This window comes from Eublepharis macularius, chromosome 8 (assembly GCF_028583425.1).
Source record: "Eublepharis macularius isolate TG4126 chromosome 8, MPM_Emac_v1.0, whole genome shotgun sequence".
NCBI lineage: Eukaryota > Metazoa > Chordata > Lepidosauria > Squamata > Eublepharidae > Eublepharis > Eublepharis macularius.
The window spans coordinates 99808068-99833214 of NC_072797.1; the positions used below are offsets into that span (position 1 = coordinate 99808068).

Sequence of the window (25147 nt, forward strand, 5' to 3'; positions counted from 1 at the left end):
GGTATTTGTAATCGATTCACTAGATTTTAGTAGTAGTACATATATAGCTTCTCTACATGGGTCTTTAAATTACAGTACAATCATAGCGCAATCCTATTCAGATCTACTCAGAATCCTATTTTTGTCTATTCAATAGGACTTATTCCCAGGAAAGCGTTCTTAGCATTGCACTGTTAATTCTCTAATTTCTATACATGTACAATGAAAGTATTGTTCAAAGCTAAAGTTACCTGAAAGCAGGAAAAAAGAGTGCCCAGGCAATTAGAATATAGAGAGCCTGGTTAATTACAGGCATTATTTAATCTTTGAAACACCCAATCTTATTTCTGGAACGGAGAATGCTATTCTGAACTAATTGCGAGCTTGCAATTAAAGTTAATATGGTCAGCAAAAATATGTGACTGAAATATTATGCAAATCATGCAAGGTTATGGATATATCTCTGTCACTGATTTGAATGACAGGAGCACGCATATGCATAACACATTGAAATTAGAGGATTTTAAAAGTGGATGCCTGTTCCTGAATTGTGTAAAAGTTCTCTTATTTATGGTAGCAACTTTGGATACAGTATCAGATATTCTAGATCTTAAAATGCATTTATGATGGAATACATGAGTATATGGTTGGAGTGTGTGTGTGTGTTCGTGCATGTGTGATTGATAGAATTCCTATCTACTGAAAAGAACCCACAGTAATTCCTGGCTAGTGCAAGATAAGAAAGATGTTCTGCTGTCCTCAAAACAGAAACATGGAGGAATGTTCCAGGAATGTGGAACATGTAAAAGAGGGTTTCCAAAACCTAATTGAGAATCACTAATTAAATAATAGAATGTACAGAATTGTGAAAATAAATTAGCTTTCAGCATTTCAAAAGGTCACTTTTATATTGCCATTTGCAAAGTGAAATGTCAGTTGGAATAGGGGCCTGATTCAACATGATCAATAAGATGCACATAGGTCCAATCAGAGCTACCAGAATTTAGTGGCCTGTGAGTCAGACTAGGCCAGGGAGATCCATGTTCAGATCCCTGCTTAGGCACAGAATGCACTGCATGGCTTTGGGTGGGTCACTATAGATTAACCCAACATATCTCAAAGGGTTGTTCTGGGTGTAAAATGGAGAGAGGGGCACCTATTCATCATTCCATGCTCCATGATGCAAGCATGGGATAATATTTAAAAAAGATGCTGAAACCAGAGTACTAGCCTACTTTAGAAGCCTGAATGCCTGTCTCACAGCATGGTGACCTCTTAGCAGTAATTCTGAAGAAAGTTATTTTACCTAAGTATGATCAAGTTTGGCCCATTCATCATCCAGGATGGGAGCAACTATAAAGCTTTTCAGCTGCTATACTGGCATACACTTCTTTCTGATCAGTTCTGGATATTAACCTCAGCTGTAGCTAGAAGATAGCTCCCATGTAGATGTAGTAACCATGATTTGGATCTTGCTCCTCACCCTTTGAGATTGCTCCCTTCCTTCCTTGTAGTCTCTTAGCTTCATGGTTCCAGTATTAGCAAGCACAGTTCACTAGCTAGTCAAAGTACTTGCTAATATGAAATGAATGCTGCAGAAATGTGCTTCAGCACAGCTGTAAGCAATGACAGGAACCAAAAGAAGATATTAAAGTATTAATAATCTATAAAACAGTATCTGTGAGTAGAGAAGACATTAATTTTGTAGCTAATGGAAATTGCATATTTACTGGCTATCATTTCTATTCATAAACCATAACATGAATTATGATTTAATTTTGTTTCTAGTAAGTTATAAGTATTATAAGAATCATAAATACAGCTGTGCATGTTTTATGCATATATTGGAGTAATCTTGAATCAGAACTCAACAATGGTATTGTTGACATGATTTATTAACATGTTTGCTTTCATGATTTTAATTGAAATAATTTTATCCAGCATTGTGTAGTATTCAAATAACAGAGTGGCAGCAGCATAGTGGTTAAGTGGCCATGCTATAAATCAGCACTCTCCTGGTTCTAATTCTACTACTGCAATGAGCTCAGCAGGTGGCCTTGGGTAACCCATTCCTCAGAACTAAAGCTCTCCAGCTGTATTGTGGGAATAATAATAAAAACTGATTTTGTTCACCTCTCTGAGTGAGGCACTAATCTGTCTAGAAGAGCCAAATATAAGCACAGTTATTGTTATTAAATTTACATCCTGAATTTGTGCAGCATTTAAAGTCCATCCAATGGAAGGCTCAGCCCTCCTGTGCCTAGCTATTTCTTTCTTTGCCTTCTCTATTCACTGATTCTCATTGTCCTGCATGTCAAATCCAGTTTTCTTCATACTATATGCCTATTCATGCCTGTGTAGACATTTTGGGTTGGATCCAAAGAACCATGAGCAGAATTCTACTTTCCGACCAGATCTTGATTATTTCCCAATTTTCTGAATTTTTCCATGAAACCTAAAAAACCTCTGCTCTTCAGGCACAGTTACACATTCCGCTGAAGGATATTTAGGATTGCACTACATCTCTGCTCCTAAGCCCTGACAATACACTATGCTACAGATATCAACAGTTCCACACATATTATAGTTACCCTTCAAAACTGCAGGTGTGACTGAATCACTACGTGAACCAGGACTATGTGTGCTAGATTTAATTAACAGAAATTTATAGACTAGCATTACATCTGATGAACAGTCTTAAGGCTAATAGGATCTTCATCCTTTACTGCATCTTTCCTTTCCTTAGCCACCTTTTCTCCCATCCAGTGATACAGCTGCCATGTGAAAAATTTAGCTATCTCCCCCAAAACTGAAGTCTGTTAATTACAGTAAAAACCAAAGCTGCTAAATCAGCTGACTTACAATATTCTGGTATTTGTAACTAGAGATGGGCATGAACCCCAAAAAAACACAAACCATGAGATTTGTGGTTCATGGGTTTTCACAAACCACGAACCACAAACTGGCATGGAACTGGGGTCAGTTACAAACCAGTTCGTGGGGTTTAAATGCCCCTTTCCAGCTGCTTAGCAGCAGCAGGGAAAACAGCATTTACCAGTTTAAAGGTCCCTTTCCTGCCTTGCAAGTGGCAGGTCCCTTTAAACTATCAGCTGGCAGGCGGCAGGGGGGATCCCCCCCCTTGCTGCCTGCCAGCTGAGGGTTTAAAGGGACATGCCAATGGCAGGGACCTTTAAACTGCTCAAACCCCAGCACCCCACCACACCCCAACCCCAGCCTCAGCCCCAGCCCTACACTTACCTTCCCCTGCGGTGTGATATCACAGCAGCCATTCGAGGGGCAGGGAGGCCGTTTTCAGCCTCCTCCGCTGCCCTGTGGGCCCATGCAGCAGCAAAAGAGGCCAAAAATGGCCTTCCTGCTCCTCGCAGGGGGAGAATACCGCGGGCCGCAGCTCAAGGTAGGTGGGGGTGGGGGCTGGGGTTTGGGCAGTTTAAAGGGCCCTGTTACGACAGGTCTCTTTAAACTATCAGCTGGCAGGCGGCAAAGGGGGGTCCCCCCTGCCGCCTGCCAGTTGATAGTTTAAAGGGACCTGCCACTTGCAAGTTTATATGGCCATTTCCCCAGGGAAATGGCCATTTAAGCGGCCCCTTTAAATACAACCCAACAAACCAGTAGACCAGTTTGTGGAAACAAGCTTCCATGAACCACTGGTTCGCGAACCATGAACTGGCCTGGTTCATGTGTTTTTTTGGGGTCATAATTCAATTCATGCCCATCTCTATTTGTAACCACAGGAAATAATATTTAGCACAGATGAAAAATGACTGCTTATTCCCAGCTCAGTATTGTGGTGTATACTTTTTTCTTTCAGGAAGAAGGAATGAAAGGAGTACATGATGTTATAAGGATGATATAAGAAAATTAGGAGGAGATTTAAAAAAATTTATAGTTGCCGTAAGGGGTGAGTGATGAATCTTGTATACCTGGGGCCAGATGATGGAGAGAGATTCACTCTGTTATTTCTGCAGCAGCCCATTGTAGGTTTGGAATTGAGTGCCACCAATATGCTGACAACATCCAACTCTATATTTCTGTTGAAATCGCCTGACGGTGCAATATGTATGTATGTATTTAAAATATTTCTATGCTGTCTTTCCACCCAAATAGAATCAGGGCTGCGAACATATCCCGAATTTTTTCCCTTCAGCTGCTGACTCGCACTTGGCCCGGTCTATGTATGTGTGAACAGTTTGCCTCTCTCAACCCCCCTCACCCTTTCCTATTGTAAGTTGATTGGCGAGAGCATATTTAACCACACCCACCCTCATCAGCTCCCCAAATGCTTCTTTTGCCATTGTTTTTTCTAAAGGACGTTCAGTGGCAGTGCGGTGAAGCATCCTCTGCTTACCCAGCCGGATGGCAGTGGAGAGCCCAGTGCCCGCCTGGCCTGGCCCGAGCAGGGAAAGCAGAGCACAGAGCGGGAGGAAGGTGGGCAGGGGCGGGATCCCAGGCATACGTATGCAAGCTCACCCTCCAGCGCCTCTGTCCAAGTGAAGCCCCTGTGGAATTGGGACTTGGATAAGCGGGCAGCTGGGGGAGAGGCTTTCAGCTGTGTGAAGCGCTCGGCACATGGGGTGGGGGTGAGCCCACTGTAATCTTCGCTCAGCTGCCTCTTGCTCTTGCCAAATCCCAGCGAGTTTGTGAACCGGGGATTTACAAGCTGTTACCTGAGGCTCCGAGTGAAGGAGGATTGGAGGCTGGTAATGAGCAAGGGGCGCGTCTGCTTTTCCTTTAGTTTTTTTTGTATTCCTGAAGAGGAGCAATGTTTTAGTGTTGTAAAATTATGCACAAATACAGTATGCACTGTTAAACATAAGCATAGGCACGTAACACTCTGTGTACTGGGAGGGGAGTGCTCCCTCGGGCCATATGTCCACTCAGCCTCTCCTCTCTTCTGGCTCCCTGGAATCTTGCTGCCGCTGCTTCCTATCTCTTTCAAGCTTCCCCATCACAACTGAGTTTTTTGATGCTCTGTATCTCACCTCCTTCTCCATGAGCTGAGTCATCTGTGTGATCAAATACAACCCACCCTCGTCAGCTCCCCATCTGCTTTCCCCTTATTTTTTCTTTATTTCTGAAGATAAATGTTTCAGCGTTGTGAATTTATGTACAAATACTTTAAGCATTAAACACAAATACATTACGCTCCCTTCAGTCACCATGACTAGTACCCCTTGATGGATCTCTCCTGTCTGTATGTGTCTAAGCCCCATTTAAAGCGATCTATGATCAAGGCCATCACTATCTCTACTGGCGTCAAATTCCACATTTTAATAACTCATTGAGTAAAGACGCATTTCCTTTTGTTTGTCCTCAACTTATTTCCCAACAATTTCATTGTGTGCCCCAAGTTCTAATACTATGGAAAAGGGAGGAAAAGCTTCCCATATCTACTTTTTGCAACCCATGCATAATTTGAATAATTTTTATATCCTGTTGATTTTCCTGCAGCAACTTTCTTCCTCAATTTGCTTAATAATTATCTTTTTAATAATAGTTCATACTAATTTATCTGGAATAGACACTGGCCATCAGGAGCATGCACATGTGAAGATTCCCTGTAAGTACTGGTGTCCCCTCCACCCCCATCAGGAGGGTACAGGGACCTGTGAACTCTATTTATCAGGGAACCTTAAATATCAGAACTCATATGTAGAGAAAGGAAATTGTGAGCCCTTTTGGAATCCAATGTACAATAAAAAGTATGAGTTAAAACTATAAGCACTTGTAAAGTAATTCTAAAAAGACCAGCATTTCTAGGATTTTACAAATTAGGATTTCCATGAATAATGCAAGGTAAAGAATGAGAATATCAGTACTCTCTTGGCACTATGCTCAATGAAATAGTAAACTAGGTGATCCCATGCTTGTAGTAGGGCAATGAAATAGGGATATAGAATATGGGATGCTACATGCATAATGAGGGAACATCCCAGATATGCAGAAAAATATTTGTTTGTAAATTGGAGGGACTGCTGATGAAGCTTGCATACACACAGCTGTTGACAAAGTATGGAAAAGTATGACAGTATCCCAACCCCAGTGAGCAGCACTCAGCAAGCCAGCTCTTTCCTTCTCTTGGAGATGAGGCAACCCTCCCCCCTGTCTTGGGGAGTGGGGCCCTTTTTCAGGGTGATTTTAGCCTCTTCATCTGCCACTTTTGGGAGCTGTTGATAGGGTTGCCAGAAGAACTGAACCTACCTGATTAGATTTGACTGGGCTGGCCTCTCTGAGGAGTGGAGCAGCAGAGCACTGCCTCTTTCCCTTGTCCAGGCCAGCCTCGCTGAAGGGTAGAAGGGTAGAGCAAGGCTTGGCCCAGGCCGCAGCAGTGCCCCTTTCCCTCATTCAAGTCAGCCTCTCTGGAGGGCAAAGCAGCAGAATGAGACCCAGCCCAGGCCACAGCGGTGCTTTTTTCTCTCACAGGCTGTTGCCAGATGTCCAGTATTTTGATCCCATTTCCCCCGGACATTCCAAGATAACTCTGGACACCTGGCAACCCTACATGGCAAATCACAGCTCTGCCTGCAATAAAGGTGGTGTGAGTTGGAGTTAGGGATGCCAGGTCCCCCCCCCCAGCCCCTGAGCGGGAAGCTTGAGGCCTGGCACCAGTCTTGGTAATGATGTCACTTCCAGGAAGTGACATCATTGCACAGGCCACGTGCCGCCCTGGGAGCGCTCTTATGCTCTGTAAGGGGCCTGATCCAGGCCTGATTCAGTCCAATCCAGGCTAATTTGGCCCAGATTTGGACCCGATCAAGGCCAATTCAGCTCCAATTTGGGCCATTTTGGCCCAGATCTGGCTGCTGTGGTGCATGGGAGCGCTACTGTGCTTTGCAGCAGCCTTATTCAGGCCTGATCCCAGCCAATTCAGGCTCAATCCAGGCAGTTGCAGAAGCATACCATGCCTCCCAGTGGTGCGCCCAGGAGGCACATGCCCCCATCTTTTCTCTCTGCCAGCCAGCTAGGCGGGGATGGGGGGCGCATGGGGGGATCCTCTGCTCCCAGCAGGGGACTGGCAACCTAGTTGTAGTGGCTTTTCTGTGGTATGAGGGGAGGGCAGTGACAGTATCCTTGCAGCCTAAGGGTATGGCAAAGTCATTTGCCTAGGCTGCCAAAAGTCCTTGGTTCAGACCTGAGGTTGGTTCCCTTACTGCTTAACTATAAAATCCTAACTACTTAACTATAAAATCCTGGTTGGTTCCCTAACTACTTAACTATAAAAATTGATTTAATTGGGTTTAGACAAGAAGAACTCTGCATACAATTGCACTGCAGTTGGTGTGTGAGAAAGGGAGAAAGGGGAAATATAATTCGGGCACTTGTCCCTCTGGGGGAAAAAACTCTGCTACATAGCATGGAACATGGGAAGTAAAAAATACCATCCCTTCCATTCCTTGCTGTGAATACTCACAAATATTGACCATTTTATTTTCAATCCCTTTTCTAATGATCTCTTGAATTGATTTTTTTTATCACTGCTGCAAACTGAGTTATCATACTCAGTCTAGTATAAAGACCTCTAAAGCTTAAGTAAATAATTCATAGGGAGACTTTAGACATGGCACCATTTCTCTGCTTCAGCTGTCCTCCTCTATTATTGATATAATATTTCCTACTTCTATTGAGTCCTTTAATGTACAAGAAGTAAAGCAACTTGTTATGTAGTTCTACTATTTTTACCATTCCCCCCCCATCCTCCCTCCCTTGCTCCCTACTTTGAATTTTATAATATCTGCTAAAAATTACAAGAACTCTGTATGAACCAGTTTGTCAAATGGAGCATTTGTATAACATCAGTAATATTTATGTTATGGGTTGCCTGTGTAAACTGAGCATAATAGCATAATCCTCAGAACACATTGCTGGGAGTAAGCCCACTGAATAGGCTTCTGTAGGATTCTGGGCAGACCTGTTTAGGATTATATTACTGATACGCTAAGGAGAAAACTCCCAATACCCAAGATTAGAAGGATCACAGTATTCAAGTCAGATCCCATTTTACCAGAATTCATCGCTAATTATTATTAACAAGCAGTAAGGAAGTATGGAAGGGCATATACCTATATATTGATAAAGTTTTCACACTTTTTTTCTTTTTGTTTTATTTTGAGCCTTTTGTATGGTAAATTAGTAAATATTAGTGGATATAGCATCTAATGACATTTTTGCCTCTGCCATATTTCTGTTACTCTTTTCTCTCTCCGGCTTCAACTCCCGTTAGATGACATTTATTGAATATGTTGCCTGATACTTGCAAGGTTAGTCAAAATTTTAAAACTCCTATTTGCAATTTCCAGTTATTAGACTTACAAGGTTTTCAGATCCCGTGCTACCTTTATTTTACCTTTCTTGCACAGGATGATTCCCTCAAAAAAACAATTATTTTTTGTGTGGACTATATAGATCAAAAAATTTATTTCAAGCTTTTTGTGATGATATTGATGGTGGGCCTGTGAATATCCCTTCCAACAGCAGTCTACGTGCCCACATTGAAAATATTAGTGGGTGACAGATTCATCAATGGCAATGACAGCATATAAAATGTTGAAATATGTCATGTTTGCTGTTGTGGATTGTGAAAAAACACAAAATATCAATATTTCCTCATAGCATGTAGTACTTGTTTGATTGAAATATGGTTTTCTAGCAAATTACAACACTGATACTCTAGTGCCACCTGCTGAAAAGTATTTCAGTCCCACCATAATGGCAAAGAATTTCACATTCCAAAGTCAGTGTTGTTAAGGAGAGAATTATGAATTCTTAAAGTGCTGCTGCTGCTTGAAATGGTTGTTTGATCCGCAGCAGATTATAGTGTTTTTCAAAAACCATGTTGAAAACAGAACTTTGGGAAGAGAATGTCCCTGCTATTGTGCTGTACATTATTAGGCCCAATAAATTCAAATTCAAAAATGAAACTTCACATCTAGTGTTTAGATTTATCTATTTGTAGATACTTAGTGAAGTACTTAATGGAAGTATCATTGAACAATTTTACCAAACACTAAAATATGTTTTTCCCTCTTACGTGCATCATAAAAGCAACATAAAATTTGCCCCCTAGTGTGATGTTTTTGCAAGGTCTTCGCTGACAAAATCTCTCTCATCTGTTCAGACTTGAAGGCCAAGTTGAGAGCAGATCTGATACCTGAGGTGTTAGAAGCACCTGCTTGTCCCTTTGTTATGGATACTTTCAGATTGATACTGTCTGTCTATGGATGCTGACAGGCTCCTTGGAAGAGTTAGGGCCACTAATTGTGCTCTGGACTCATTCCAATCCTAACTTTTATTGCTGGGAAAAGATAACGAAGCCATTAGTGAAAACCATCAACTCCTCCCTGATTGTGGGACCCCCCTGCCCTAAACCTTTGAAGGAGGCAGTTATTAGACTTTGCTTAAAAAACCTTCATGAGGCGGACAGTTCTAGGCCAGCTTCCAATTTTTTAAGGAAGGTAATAAAGTGTGTGGTGGCAGAGCAGATCCAGGGCTTCCTGGATGAAACATCTGCCCTTCTCCCTTTCCAATCTGGTTTCAGGTTTGGATGTGGGACCGAAATGGCTTAGTTGGATTGATGAATGATCTTTGCTTAAAGTTGGTCAGGGGACAATCTTCCCTGTTGATACTGTTAGACTTTTGAAGTTCAGTTTTATTTGTTGTGATCCTCAGTCAGCCATATACTACAAACAAGTCAACAATACACAAAAACTAATACATAAAGGAATAATACATTCTATAAGAGATTCATATCGCTGATAAATGAAGAAATTATTAAAATTCTGGAGCAATTGCTTCCTTGTTGAACATGCCATGGCTCAACATTTTGTGACCTTAAGGGTTTTATCGAAACAATCAACAAGGAGAAGAGCGATCTACCCAAATACTTGGACAAGATTGGGGCAATATATCGTTTCCGAATGTCTTTTTTTTTTTTAGTTTCTATATGTTTTATTTGAAGAAGAAAATAACAATAAACAGTAAGCAATGTATAAAAGAATATATAGTTTCAGAATGTCTTTGTAAAATGAACAGTGCAAAAGGACATGTTCAACTGTAACAGTACCCAATTGACAGGGACAGATACGCTGAGAGTATGGAATATGAGAGTATTTCCCTTCAAGTAGGGTTTATAGTGGCACTTTGAAGCAGGCCAAGGTAAAGATTCTACTGTAATTAGGCAGTTCTAATGTATAGGACTAGTCTACTGTGGCAAATTTTTTTGCCATAGTTCCCAGCCACCAGAGCAAACTGGGCCTGCTCTCTGTCAACTTGAAGCATTATATCCCATATTTTTTGTTTAATTATTCCTTTAGTTCCCAAGAACCCAAGATGCTGTACGACTGGGAGGGTTAAACCATAAGATTATAATTTCTCCTCAACATCTCTCACCCACCTCAAACAATAATTATCTAGGAGTTTTAATTAGGTTAATCCAGGGAGGACAGATGTTAACTTGAGCCAGAAACATATTGCTTGAAACCAGACATGTAATTCAAGTGGAACCAACCCGACTCCACTTTGAGAAGAGTGTGGGGTACAAAGGGCGGAATTCCAAATACTGATCTGAGGAATTTGGATTGGATTGCTTCTAATTTGCAATAATCTTTATATATGTGTAACTCCCTGAGTCCCAAGGCCAGGTTCAAATTCTAGAGTAATGTTAACAAATTTGAAATGTAAATCCCATTTATTTATGTGTTATTAAATGTAACATAACGCAACTGTGAGAAATGCTCCCAAAGCTCCCAAGGTTCGTTTTTTGGTTTGTCACTGCAGACAGCCTGATGCTAATCAATCAGTTTCCTAGGCAACAGGGGATGGACTTCCTGCGGAGCTTCTGCTGACCCGGAAGTGAACTTTGCTGGCCCGGAAGTGAACTTCTGCTGACCTGGAAGTGATGGTTTTCTGACCTGGATGTGACATTTTCACGAGTCAAACAAACCAGTTTGCGAACCAGGGACAGGTTCATGAAAGTTCATAGTTTGTGGTTCATGAAGTTTGATGAACCACAAACCACATGATTCATTTTTTTCCTGGTTTGTGCCCATCTCTAGTCCTAGGTATCCAGGCCTTCTTGCAACAGCAGGTGCTCTTCTTATAAAGATGCTGGATGAATCTTCAAACTTGTTCGTTGCCTTAGGAGCAGTTCCCCTTTCTTCCTAGCAAGATGAAGTGGGGCAGCTCTATACTAGGGTGATGACCTCAGGCAGTCAGTGAAGAGTTCAGCTGTCAGTAATTCTTGCTTTTTGCTCTTCCCAGCTTCTTCAGCTCTTCCTAGCCACTGCTGCTCTCCCAGGGAGAAGCGTTCAATTCTTCCCAGCTAGCAGTTTCAGCTGTCTTCTTTGGATCCAGAGCTTGGAAACATCTAAGGATCCACAGTGTACTAATCAGACTGAGGCATCAAACCCTTTTTCCAGTACAAGCTTACATATGCATTTCTGTGAACCACACATAAGTTGGGATAAGACTTTACCCTGAAAATCTTTAGTTGCATAGAGTATATGTGAGCCCCCTTTTGAAAAGAAGAATCTTAAAGTTGCTGAGACAGCTCTTTGATCATTCTTGATAACATGGGAAAGTGATAAGGAAATTTTTGTAATATTACTATGCTGCCAATTATAAATCCCCTACTACCACTTACCCAAATATATTCAAGACGCCAAACAGTGATGCAAAGAGATATGAGCTTTATTTTTCAATAAAACCCAGATGTATACTCTCTCAAGGATATATGCATAAAGACCAGTTACATCAGGGGATCTTATATACCCTCAGGACTGATTGTTTACAGAATAATTGTTAATTGTTTACAGAATAAAAGCTTGAGAAGGTTAATATAAACACCCCATCAGAATGATTCAAAATGATGCATTTCCCAGAATGCATGGCATCTGACAAGCTTGAGTGACAAATGAATTATACAAATATTTGAAATGCTGGACCCATATTTTTGTTATACTTCTGAGAAGAAGCTCAATCAAGGTTAAATCTTAATCATACCAAGAATATGTTTATACTTTGCTCAGTGACCCTTCTCGCCTACCCCAGACCTAGCTGACCTGCAGGATATTTTCAGGAGGAAGGATTATAACACTAGAGCAAGGCTACTGTAATATTTGTACTTTTAGCTGGGTTGTATGCTCACAACAAGATTTTATGGAAAGCGGTCTAAAAAATCCTTTAACAGAAAGCTCAGCTCTCCTTGAGCCAGACAATTGAAAAACTACTAATAGATATTTAAACACTTTAACTTGTTCAGTCTCACGACCATCAATCTGCCACAATTGTTCCCTGGGGCCTTCTCCATCTTTAGTTAATCTATTAACCTCTTAAATTCTGCTACCAAGACTGAGGGCCAAGGGGAAAGATATCCCATAACAATAGGTGACATACAGTGCACAGAAATGAGTATCCTGGGATTTGGCAGATACCTCACAAGGAGCCTTGGGCCTACCGGCTGGAATCCATCCAAGACTATTCTCCAAAAGAGTGAAAAGTCTTTGGATATGGCGGCCTGGGTGAGTCAAAGCCAGAGTCCCTTTACTGCTTTTCTCTTTTTCTTTTTTTTCTTTTTAAATTTTTAATTAACCTTTTATATCATTGTTTTGGGGAGCATAGATTGGGGGAGATTGCACATGCATATCTTAGCCTATAATGAATAAACTGCTATGTTGACACAGTTGACCACTCTATTCTTATCTACTAGTTTTAATATGGAGTTGAAGGTAAAGCTCTTTGGTGGTTTTACTCTTTTTTTGTCTGAGTGGACACAAAGAGTCTCCACTGGAGTTGTGGAATCATCTGGGTGGGCTTTGTCTTGTACAGAACCACAGGATTCTATTCTCTCCCCCATGCTCTTTAATATATAGGGCTCTTTCCATATGTCCCAGTACACCAACTACCATCCTCAGGCAGCCATTTCTTGGCTGCCCCACCACTTAGCGTGGCCCATCTTGGCACAGACCAGAGACCAGGCCTTTTCCATCATGGTCCCTGCTCTGTGTAATGGACTCCCTGAAGAGGTGAGGGGAACCCCCTCCTTGGAGATACTCAGAAGATGCTGCAAGGCTTGCTTATTTGCCAGGGATTTTGAGGGTATGCGAAAGGCAAGCATCATTTAAGGTGAAGAAAAAGAGATTTCATTCTGGTTTTAATTTGGGGGGAAATAGTCATTTTGTAAGCTGCCATGAGCTATGTGGAAAGGTGGAGTAGAAATGTTTTGATAAATGTAATATCCAGGCTGCTTGGTTTTGGAGACTCAATGAGAATTCACGTTTAGAAGTGTTTTGGAAATGTGTTATGTATTCAGGCTGCTTAAATGTGGAGGCTCAATGAAAATGGGTTTTTGATGGTATGCTGTTTATGTACAATTATATAAGATTCGTTTGGGATACGGCTACACACCCGATGAAGATCTTGGCAGAAACAGGAATCGACAAACAACCCCCCTTGGACTGTTTATGGGGATGCTGTTTTGTTCAAAAGATAGCCATTCATTGAAGTACATTATATACTGCCTATTTTGTGCAAGCCTTTAAGAAATTGTCGAAGGCTTTCACAGCCGGAGAACGATGATTGTTGTGGATTTTCCAGGCTGTATAGCCGTGGTCTTGGCATTGTAGTTCCTGACGTTTCGCCAGCAGCTGTGACTGGCATCTTCAGAGGTGTAGCACCAAAAGATAGAGATCTGTAAGAGATCTCTGTCTTTTGGTGCTACACCTTTGAAGATGCCAGTCACAGCTGCTGGCATGAAAGGTATTGGCTACACCTCTGAAGATGCCAGTCGCAGCTGCTGACATGAAAGGTATTGGCTACACCTCTGAAGATACCAGTCGCAGCTGCTGACATGAAAGGTATTGGCTGTCGCAGTGGAAATTATATGTTCCAAAAAAAAGAGGGGGAGGAAATAATGAACTGGAAATGGGCAGGAACATAAAAAGATGGTGCTGGTATAAGCGCCACAGTCATTTCAAACAATGAAATGCAATGCCGTAGAAGCGCACAATGGCAAGAAAGGTTTTTTTTAAAAAAAACTGGCTCAGCCTTGCATTGCAAACAAGTGACTTTGTGTGAAAAAGTTAAAAAAATTCTTTAGCAACAAGCAATCAAACCAGTTGTGTCTGAAATGGAACAAAAAATCCACTAGCAATCAGAAGCGAAAACTTTTTATAAAGGCTGCATGAAATAAATAAGTTATTGAAATAAAACTGGAAGTTTGTTCAAAGACAGGCCGTGCTTCTTATGAAGGTAGAAAGAACAGACTATGAAACAATATCCATATCTTTTTCTCCAGATTGTTGATTGTATTTCCAAGCATGCAATGTGTTATATTTATTTACTTTAAAAAACGTTTTACTTCTTTTATACCCCACCTTTCTCCCTAATGGAGACTAACGTGGTTTACATCTTCCTTCTGTCCTCTGTTTTATCTTCACAACAGCCCTGTGAGGTAGATTAAACCAAGAGTATGTGATTGGCCCAAGGTCACTCAGGGGATTTGAACAGTTCCTAGTTTAATACTCTGAGCACTATACTACGTTGGATCTTTTCACCAGCATACACGTTTCTTACTATTTTTAAAAAATTCTATATATAGTGTGGAGTGTCATGAGGACCCATACCTCATATATGGACTCTGAGAAGGCAGCATGGAAATATCCTCAGTAAATAAATAAATACTGACACAACTAATCCTTCAAACTAAATCCAGTACTTTATTCAGGTAATCTGAGCAATTTTGCAATATCTTGCCTTGCAAGACTTACTCGTAAGCATGCTGCATTAGAATTTTTACAAGTGGGCAATGGCAGCAAATCTGTCACCCCCCCCCCCCCAATTGGATTAGTTCGATGAATATGTCACCTTAAGGTTGCCTAAAATGGCTAAAATGTGGATTAGACGTGTGAATTGAGTGATCTAGTATACAAAATGGATGATCATCAAAATGCCTTCTCTCTCTCTCTCTCTCTCTCTCTGTGTGTGTGTGTGTGTAAGACTAGATTAGGTGAAAAAAACTTGACACACAGATACCAGGTTCATCACAACCCTGTTTAGAATCATGAATAAATCACTTGCCTTTGTATTGCTCTTTTATTTCTAATAAAATCTCTGAATTGTATGTTATCTGGTTTATTATATCCTATCTATAGACTACACAGCTTGCAAAAGGGAAAGAAATTTTCTTACTATGCTAGTACAGTTTGTGTGAGCCCTTTATGATGCTACTTTGCCAAGTACATACAATGGCTATAATCCCTATAACCAAACGTGTCAGTCATTTTTCTCTGTAATAATCACAGGAGAATGAAGTCTGTCTGATGAATGGGGTAGCATTCAAATAACTAAAAGATCTCACATAGCTGTTGTCAAGAATTGAACTCAGCAGTGTTACAGACTGCATTCATGTCTTCCTCATTGTCAATGATTGGAGACAGGAATATTACTTAAACAAAGACTTGTAAGCGTGGGATTTTGCATGCAGGCAACTGACCAAAGTATGATCTCACAATAAGTCTATCATCACTTTTAGAATTTTAATGGCATAGATATGTTTGTAAGAATCTAAATCATTAGGGGGATCTCTTTCATTTTTGTAAGGAGAAAAGGAAATGGCAGAACGTGTATCTTTCACTACAGATGTTTGCTCTGGTAGGCACTGTTGCTAATGTTAATAATTTAAAATCAGTTGATTTTGAATTGAAGATGTTGCATTGTGTGTTTACAACTATACAGAAGTTATGTTCCTGCCCAAAGACCAAAACATCTGGCTTTGACAGAACAGAAGTAAAAGTGAGGATTGGACTATGTTGTATTTCCTGTTCCTCTTGCTTATTCTTTTCCTTCCTTCCTTCCTTCCTTCCTTGTTTTATAGTTGCTCTTAAAAGTTCCTTTCCTTCCTCTGGCTTTCCTTTCTTTATCTAAGAAACTTCGTGAGAGTTTCATCCATAATTTGTACATCACTTCAAAAGCAGCCTATTAGCATACTATACTTTCCATTTGGTGTCACCCATTACTTGACTGTAGAAAGTGAATGAAATTTCAAAAGGGAATGAAATTTCAAAATTGATCAAGACTCAATGTATGTTGCTAACTTAGAATCTTGTTCATTTTTATAATAAAGACTAGACTGTCACTGCAAAAAGAGCAATTCTACAATTCTACTGTTACTTGCTTTTATCTCATCAAGATATCATACAGATTCTGATGGCAGATGAATAATATCAGAATATTTCACATCTAGATATTTGAAAAGTCTGCCATATTTTCATTTGGACATGGGAATTCTTATCATTTTTTCCCTGTTGTGTTTTGCTTTATCTTAAAATCCATATAGGTATTGCTGTAGCATAAAGTTGCCAGGTCCCCTTATTCTTCTGGTGGGAGGGGGGAACCTGCCACTCACTTTGTTTTTCTTCCTTGAGTGCACAAAAGAGACATCACGGAAGTGACATGCAGAAGTCATTGCGCAGGCCTGGAAGCACGCATGCACTTTGCACCAGACCAATTTGGGTGCCAAACAGGCCCTAATCATTCTGTTTGGGGCCCAAATCAGCCCCGTGCAAAGTGCAGGAGTACTTCCGGTAGGGTTGCCAGCTCCAAGTTGGGAAATTCCAGGAGATCTCGGGGGTGAAACCTGGAGAAACCTGGAAAAAGTGGGGTTTGGGGAGGGAAAAGACCTTGGCATGGCATAATTCCATAGAGTCCACCCCCCAAAGTAGCCATTTTCTCCAGGTGAACTGATCCCTGTGGCCTGGAGACCAGTTGTAATTCCGGGAGATCTCCAGCCACTACCTGGAGGCTGACAACCCAACTCCCGGAGCAGCACAATGGTGTCATTCCCAGGAATGACATCATTGCACTGCCCCAGGAGCTCACCGTGGAGACATGTTCCCTTGCCTTTCCTCCCTGCCAGCCAGGTGAATGGTGATGGGTGCAGGGAATTCCCTGCCCTCATTGGGGAATGGCAGCCTTACTATAGCAGTTATAGAAATCCAATAAAAAGGTTGAAAGACTGAAGTCATTTCTGCAGTTATATAATTTAACTCAGTAGAGTTTGATCAAGTTGACCCAGTGTGGATATGGAGCTGCTTGTGCACAAGAACTTTCCCATTCCCCATGGAAGGAGCCACTGACACTTCAGAGTTTGAACAGGCCAATTCCTCTCCCTCCACCACCCCTTACACTATTCTCAGGATTCCATTCTCTCTGCAGCTGTTGGTTAATGTTCAAAATATTATTTTTGCATAACTGGGGAAGTATGTAGAGATCTCTGTCTTGTCTGTACGTGGCCTGGTTTTGCAGCTTTTGTCTTCCACACATGGCCAACTATTTTACCATTAGCTATCGTGATAAATGTTTCATTAATCCTTAATCTATGGATATTGTTTTCTTTAACAGCAAGTTTACCAACCAGTTAGATCCCAAGAGAAGAAACCAGGCACTTAGCATTATAGCAATTAATCAATTAATTATACCAATTAATTAAATGCATGAGTGCATTTTTTGTTCGGCACTTCCTAGGCAATGACATTGTTACTGTGAGGAAGTGTGCCACTGGGAGGAAGCGGTCTGTTGACTCATTAAATTTCATCAAAGCCTCAGAAGACTTAAATCATAATCTTTTGGGGCTTGCTGCTCTTTCTTTTGGTGTAAATGGCAAACATGTAACCCAATGAAACCCCAGCTAGTACATAGTTCCCACCTACGCATCAACCAATGTAGTTTTCTCTTCAGGTTTCTGCAACATCCCCCCACCCCATCCATCCAGCATCTGCCCACCAAAACACTACTTTAAAAAGAACAGTTTTCCACACAGTATGATGCTGAGAGCCATTGGCCTACTTGCCCCTGCCTGCCCACACAGCAAAATGAAAAGTTATGAGGGGAAAAAGAGGTCAGTTGAGGTTGATGGTTGACACCTTCTGCCTACCTGGCTGCACTTGGGCAATGGAGGAGATGCAGTATTTAAGGCGAGACAGCCCGTTTTCCAACAGAACACTATAATGGAAGAATTTGCTGTTGATCCAGGAATGGACCAGAAGATGGCCAAGGGGCCTCCAGTTCCCTTATTATATCAACCATGGCCAGAGGAACAAAATTTTAGCTGCAAAAAAGCTCCCCAAAGCCTCACAGCTAATAGCCAAATTTCTAATTTGTATTGGTATATTTGGTAGATACAATAAAACTTTATAAATAGATATAAAAAAACTTTATTTAACAGGCAGGGATTGAGTAAGTGTAGTCAGGTGATGGAAATGCAAAGGTAAAATTTTGTTGGTATTACAGAATATACTTTATGTAACAGGCAAAATAGTATCCTTGAAGATTATTTTCATGTATTTTTGGTTCTTAACAGTGAGGGGGTTTTACTTAGTAATTTAGGTACAGCAACAATGTTTCTTCAGGAAGTTTTCTATGACAGTTCAGGTTTTCTGGAGTTAGCCACTTTCTTTGTGCACCTAACATGTTCTTTTCTTGAAAGAAGAGGATATTTCTATCTCGTGAGTAGTCTAAAACCATTTTTCCTCACAACAGATCCAGGATCCAGATCCAGATCTAGTTCCAGAGTCAAACCCCCTTAGAAACTGGGCAGGAATTAATCTTCTCAGAAAATATAACCCCTTTTCTTTTTTGGCTTGAAAGAAACCTTCCTCAGAACAATACTACTACAGTTAAGGCAAAGGAGTCTTCTCTCTTCACTCTAAGGTGAACCTGTCTGACTTTTCTTGTCAGACTTCGTGACTTCAAATCTTGTCAAAAACCAACTGACTGCCTTCAGACTGGTTCTAAAGGACAGAAACTCCAGAATGGAATAATTTGTTTTTAAAAACCCACTCTTCAGCACTTGTTTGATCACACTGGCGCTGACTAATCAGAGAGGAGGGAGCAGCTTGTCATTCAAGCTCTCTAATCTAGGGAATGGTTAACCTTTCTCCTCTCTGCTCTCTGATTTTGCTGCATTTTGGAAATCTGCTGTTAATTGTAGTCTGTCACAACTGATTACAACTATAGTGAAAAGTGTGCAAAATTATATGAAAGCTAAGAATACTGCACATGGAGCCCCACAACTGAGCAGATAGGGCCCCCCTCAGGACACTTTAATTTGGGAACATGGCGCAGAGAGTATATGAAGAACCTAAGAACTGCAAGCGAGATAATAAACAATAATATTTTATACTGGCAACAGTTTAATCTATTTCTCCCTTAGGTGGTTGTGCATGACTGTGTATGAATATATGCATATTTGACAGGTTTTACATAATGACAATGATTCATTTGGAAAGATTATACTTTATTTTTCTAGAGACTTATGCTGTAAATGTTATACCTTAGTAAACTATAAAATTGTGACTGCAATCAAACTGAAAAGATGGAGTGAATTTAAAAATCTAAGCCAATGTACCAAGTGAGGTAATGCCTTCAATATTTTATACTTATTAGTTTGAATCTGTTAACTAATTTATATTTTAAGTAATGATTATTCAGAAGTTGTAGGATCAGACAGAACAGAAATTTAAATACTCAAATTACTTGAAGTTGTATGTTTCACATTTGATTAAGTGTGTAATATTTGAGAAGTAGAGGTTACTCAAGAATTGCATAAAGAGAGCTACATTGTCTAAAAAACTAGTTCCTGAAGAGAAAGTTAGATCCTTATGAGGAAATCTAATGAGGTCTACTCAAAAATAAGTCCCATTTTATTCATTGGGGCTTCTAGTCAAAAAAGTGTTCCTAGAATTGCAGCCTGAGTTTCTGAGTTGTATATTAGACCAGCAAAGACTATTTTTATAACTAACAAACAGACATACAATAAGAATAAAGCTAGTTTTCCAGCTGATTTCAAATATTATTGAATTCTAAATATTATTAAGTATGCCTTATAAATTCCATTAAAATGACAAAGTAATGCATTTGCAACTATTAATATTGTTAGAATTGGTGTATGAAACATGCTAAAATCTATGCCAGACGTAATTAAAGAATTGTTCAAATGGCCTTCTGCAGGGCTTTGGATATCTGTGAGAAATGGTTTCTGAAATTGTTCTGTAATGTGCTAGAAATGACATTACTAAAATTCATCTTTCTGGTCCAGTAGATCACTTAGGCATTCACATTTATCATTCTGTGATTGCAAAATTGTTAGCATTACTTTTTCATTACATTGGCTCAAGAGAGAGGGATGTAATGCTCTGTCAAATTGAAGCATTTAATATGAGACGTCCTACCATGGGTCAGTAATGACTCGGTGCTTGCACAGGGGACTACCTTTACCTTTAATATCTGCTTCAGAAAAAATATCTTGACTGAACTATACAAGAAAAAAGATTTATTTTAGACAATAATGAAAATGGTGCCTGATATGACTCATAGGTAGAGATGGGCGTGAACAAAAAAAAGCCACGAACAGCCCAATCTGCTGTTCACATACAAGCTGTTTGTGAGGCCCCATTCTAAACGAACAGGTGGTCGTTGCAAACCTCGTTCGTTGCTGTTCGTCTGTCTGGCACCTGCAATCAGTTCCCTTGGCAACTTAGGCAGGGATTGTCTGAACTCTGTCTGAACTCCTGCTGTTGCCCTGGAAACCCCAATCTAAGTCCAGTTTAGCTTGATAGGTAGGTCTTCCTTTCAAGTGTGGAGCTCCAAATTTGTTACAAGAGAGCAAAGAGCAGGGGGGAGGGGGCTCCCAACTCTGGCTTAGTTTGCAGACAGTGGACAGGGTGAGAGTTGCTGTTGGCATTTTGATAGAGAGAGTACATTGGAGCTTGAATTTTCTTTGTGTGTGGTGGGATAGGGATCTACCCCTTCAAGTTCCAGGGCTGCTGCCAGGCTCTGGGCCAAGCTATTATTTATTATTGGTACCTTTCCTGGTGCTTGTTCAGGTCAGGTTTCTGGGAGAGGTGCAGTAGCAATCTTGACTTGGATAATGGCTGGAGGAGAGCCTGCTGGCCCCCACGAACAACCAACCACGAACATGTTCGTGAACAGGGCCATGTTCGTGAGTCCCTGTTCATGGATGGCAACGAACAACGAACATCATGTTCATTTTTTTCTGTTCGTGCCCATCTCTACTCATAGGTAGATCACATGAGGCAATGCAAAAACATTATAAGCCAGATGGAGGTGATCATAGATAATGAGCAACCAGGACAGCTACTGCAGGCCCCACATTCAATGTGGACCTCCATCCAGCTGCAACCCTGCTGCCCAACAAAAAGCAGGCATACAAGTGCCCCCACTTGTGCCTGCCCAATATGGGGCTGAAATAGCCAGCTTACAGCAACAGTGGAGGCTCCTGTCTGCTTCAAAAGGGGCCAGGCATGCTCTTGGCGGGCATGGCACGCTCCTAGGCAGCATGGTTCGCTACCATGCACCATAGCAGCCCAATTCAACCTGAATCAGGCTGGATTTGGGTCCAATTTGGCCCTGATTTGGTCAGATCAGGCTCGATTCGGGCTACTGCAGTGCTCCACAGCAGCTGGATTCAGGATTGATTCAGGCCAGATTTGGGCCTGATTCAGCCTGAATCAAGCCACTGTGGAATGTAGCAGCACTCCCCATGCTCCACAATGGCTGGATTCGGGCCAATTTTGGTCTTAATTGGGCCAATAGGGCTGAATCAGGCCTGATTAGCCCCCCTGCAGAGTGTGGGAGTGCTCCCTGGAAGTAACGTCATTGCAGGGGCCAGGAGCTCATGCACATGTTCCGTGTACATGAGAGAGGGGACCTGAAAGGTAAGTGCAGGGCATCCGACCTACTGCCTGGGGGCTTGGGTGACCTGACAACCTTAAGTGGCACTGGGGAACAAGCTATGATTGTTATTGCGACTTACTGTTGAGGTGTTCAACCAACTCCAAATCAATATCATGGTATTTTAATTGGAGGAGCTCTTTAAGGTGTATTTTCGCCTAGTGCTTGCTTCTCCAACTTATCCATCTCCCTCTATAAGGGCAGATTGTCAGGCACACCTTATTTGATTGTAGGAACAATTGTTGGGTATTCTTCTTATACATAGTCTCACCACTTGAACTCAAGTGCTCCCCCAGAGGCTTAGGCTCTTATCACAAGCCTGTTGCAGTCTTAGTCGTTTCACTGGAGCATTCCCCCACTGGGCCTGTCGCAGCTTATCTAGCTTCGATGATAGCAGCCTTATTTACGAGATAAGGTCATTAACCTTCCTTTCCATACTTCCCATGTTCTTAAAGAGGTGTTCAACTGTACTGGCAATTAAGTTAAGAAGGGAGAATTCAATAGATGGAGATGCCTCTTCATTTAAATCATTCAATAGCTGGCTTTGCTGTATCTTTAAGGACCCTGCCCCTGTTGAGGGCTCAGCGTCTTCTACATTCCCCTTATCAGATAAACATATTGGGTCCCCTTCTGAGGGCATCTCTTCCCAGAGGGGAGAAGCGGTTAGATGTTTCAATAGCAAATTCAGAATGAGCCAGCTCAAATCTGTTTCTAAGGGGAAATAAGTCTCCCATCTTCATCTGTTCAGTAATAGGCAGGAGGGGCGACTCCCCCGTATCTCTTGGCTGCTTGCCCGAGGCCATTAAGACCAGGAATTCTTTAGAACACTGAGCAACACCCTCCAGATACAGATGTTACTTAGAATGCCTTAAAAAACCTTTAAAGTCTAGCGGTCAAGCTGACAATAAATTCAGAGTTCACACACAGCTGCCCTGTCAGGTATCCAAGTCAGCTTCCAGGAACATGCAGTCAGACTTATATATCCAGGAGACTCAGATAAAACTCAATTAAAACAGTAAAATAGTAAAATAAAAATATACTGAGATAAAAGCCACGGAGCTCCAGATTACGCATCTGGTCTGGTCGCCATCTTTTTTTCTTCAAGCTATGATTGTGCCAGGGGTTTGCATACAAATATCACATAAAAACATAGTTAACACTAACTTTGGTTAATTAGCCAACTTCAAACCATGGTTTCAGATCCTGGTTTAACATACCCTAACTAACAATAGTTAGTGGAGTACCGTCTTTAGATGATCACATTAATCATAGCTAGTTTAATTAAACCATGGTTTCACTTGACGTCTGGATCAAGGCATAGTCATAACTTGGGAACTGATGTAGTGATGTAGTGAATCTGCATGACTCAGGAAAGTATCTCATATTACATCTCATATCAAAACTAGGTCCACCATTATATTTAGAATCCCACTGTTTCCCACAAGTATGTATATTCTGATCATATGTCGAATCAATGTTCATAGAAATGTACAAGCACGTGTTAGCATTTAAGGCCTCAATGGCCTGAGTGACCTGGTCATCTTAAAGGAACACTACCCATACAAACTTGCTCATCCATTGAGACCTACACTGACAGCCCTTCTCCAGGTCCACCTACCAGCAGACATTAAGTGGATGGTTACTGAGGAAAGTACCTTTTATGTGGTGGCACCCAGCTGTTTTTCCTAATGCTTGCTTATCACCATCATGGATGTCCACTGGATGCCAAAGTCCATTCAGTTCATCTGAGCTTTTAATGATAACAAAGGCATCTGCTGTGATTGTTTTGATTTGTTTTTAATTTGGGGTGATTCTATTATTCATATGTTAGATTGTTTTTTATATGGTTTTTGTTGAGAGAGTAAAGAATGTACACTACCTTCAGGAATTCTTTAGTAGAAAAATTAAGGAAAAGGTTTTTTTTTTAAGAATAAATAGTAATATTAACTTTTTTTGTTATTGACCCCTCTGTGCCCTTTCCACAGATAAACTACATGAGGAAATATCAGTGTTTTCTTCTACTTAATGGAGACATTAGTGACCTTACGACATCAACAGCCATTACACCAATTTTTACTCTGTTCTCAGATCTTGTTACACACCTGTGTTTCTAAATCCAATTGATGCACATAAGGAACAGATATATGGTAAAATGTCAGTTAAAATAGTAATTTGTATGAAAGATTTTCAATTTTGAAACATTCTATAAACATATTAACAAGGATAGAGAGATGCTACAGTTGAATGTGACAGGTAGGCATCTTTTAAGTTATTGACATTGTTTAATATCTCATATGTTCATATCAAGCGGCTTTATTTATCTGTTTGTTTGTTTATTAAATGTGTGTTTCAACCCTCCAGACCTGCTCAAGAAGCTCACAACAATAAAACAAAACAAAACATACAGTATTCCCCCACCCCCACCCCCATAGCTGCAGTTTGCTAGTATAGTAAATGCAGGCCCTAGTGGCTTATCCTAACAGAAAACATCTTTTTTTTGCATGTAGCATTGCTCATTACTTCTCAACTCCATGTTGTGCAATGTGCTTATTATACAATGAAGAAATCAGAAACCCTGTATTATTACTTGAGGGACCTTTCAGGTTATTGTTACCTGAAGATCCTTTCTGAATTCTTCCTGCTTATAGAAATATGTTTCTAGCTGTTCAGAAAGCTTGAACAATTTTAGATATTTTATTGATTAGTTTCATATATAGTGACAAACTCGAGCCAATACTTCATTTGCCCTCATAAGTACACCAATTACCAGGTGAAAGGACAGTATTATGTGGTCATTAATTTCTTGGATGAAGCAGTGACCAGTGCATTAATGCATTTGTGCTTACCTTAAATTAGTTCTGTGTCCTTAGTTACTTCCAGGGGGCTGGTAGCAGGTTTATTGTCAGCAGCTAGGCTGTCAGTGGCGTCTGTTGTCCCATTCTTATTACATGCCAACACCAGGAGTCTCTGTAATCAATAAAGTTTAGGACTAATTTTTCTAAGATGTCTGCACTGTCCTTCTTTCACTCCCCTTCTGGTTAGTCCCTGTTCTGTGTCCAAAGTCCAAAGTAAAATTAAAATTATCCTAATCATCTGAAAAGACAGTTGTATAGCACTGAAATGCACAGAGGAGAAAATTAAATGGCCAAGTATTAAGGTAACAAGCAGGGCCAATTTTCACATAAAGAAGCTGAGCTGGATGCCACTGGTGGGGATAACAGTGAGAAAGCAAGTTAATGTGGAATCTGAACGATAAGCAAGGGGAGTTGGTGGTAGCAGTCTCCAAGGTGATGAGGGACCATTGCTGCTGCTGCTGCTTCCTACAGTGAACAAGAGCGTAAAATGTGTCATGGGCATCGTCAGAACTGATTTGCTCAGTGACTCCTCTTTAGAAAAGGAGGCTTCA

At 40.9% G+C, this 25147-nt stretch overlaps 1 protein-coding gene across 4 annotated transcripts in view; it reads left to right on the forward strand.

The window, feature by feature from the left end:
• The window catches only part of TRPM3 (transient receptor potential cation channel subfamily M member 3), a 510178-nt gene that overhangs the window by 237390 nt on the left and 247641 nt on the right, over nucleotides 1–25147 (forward strand). The gene's annotated exons all lie outside the window — the stretch shown is intronic.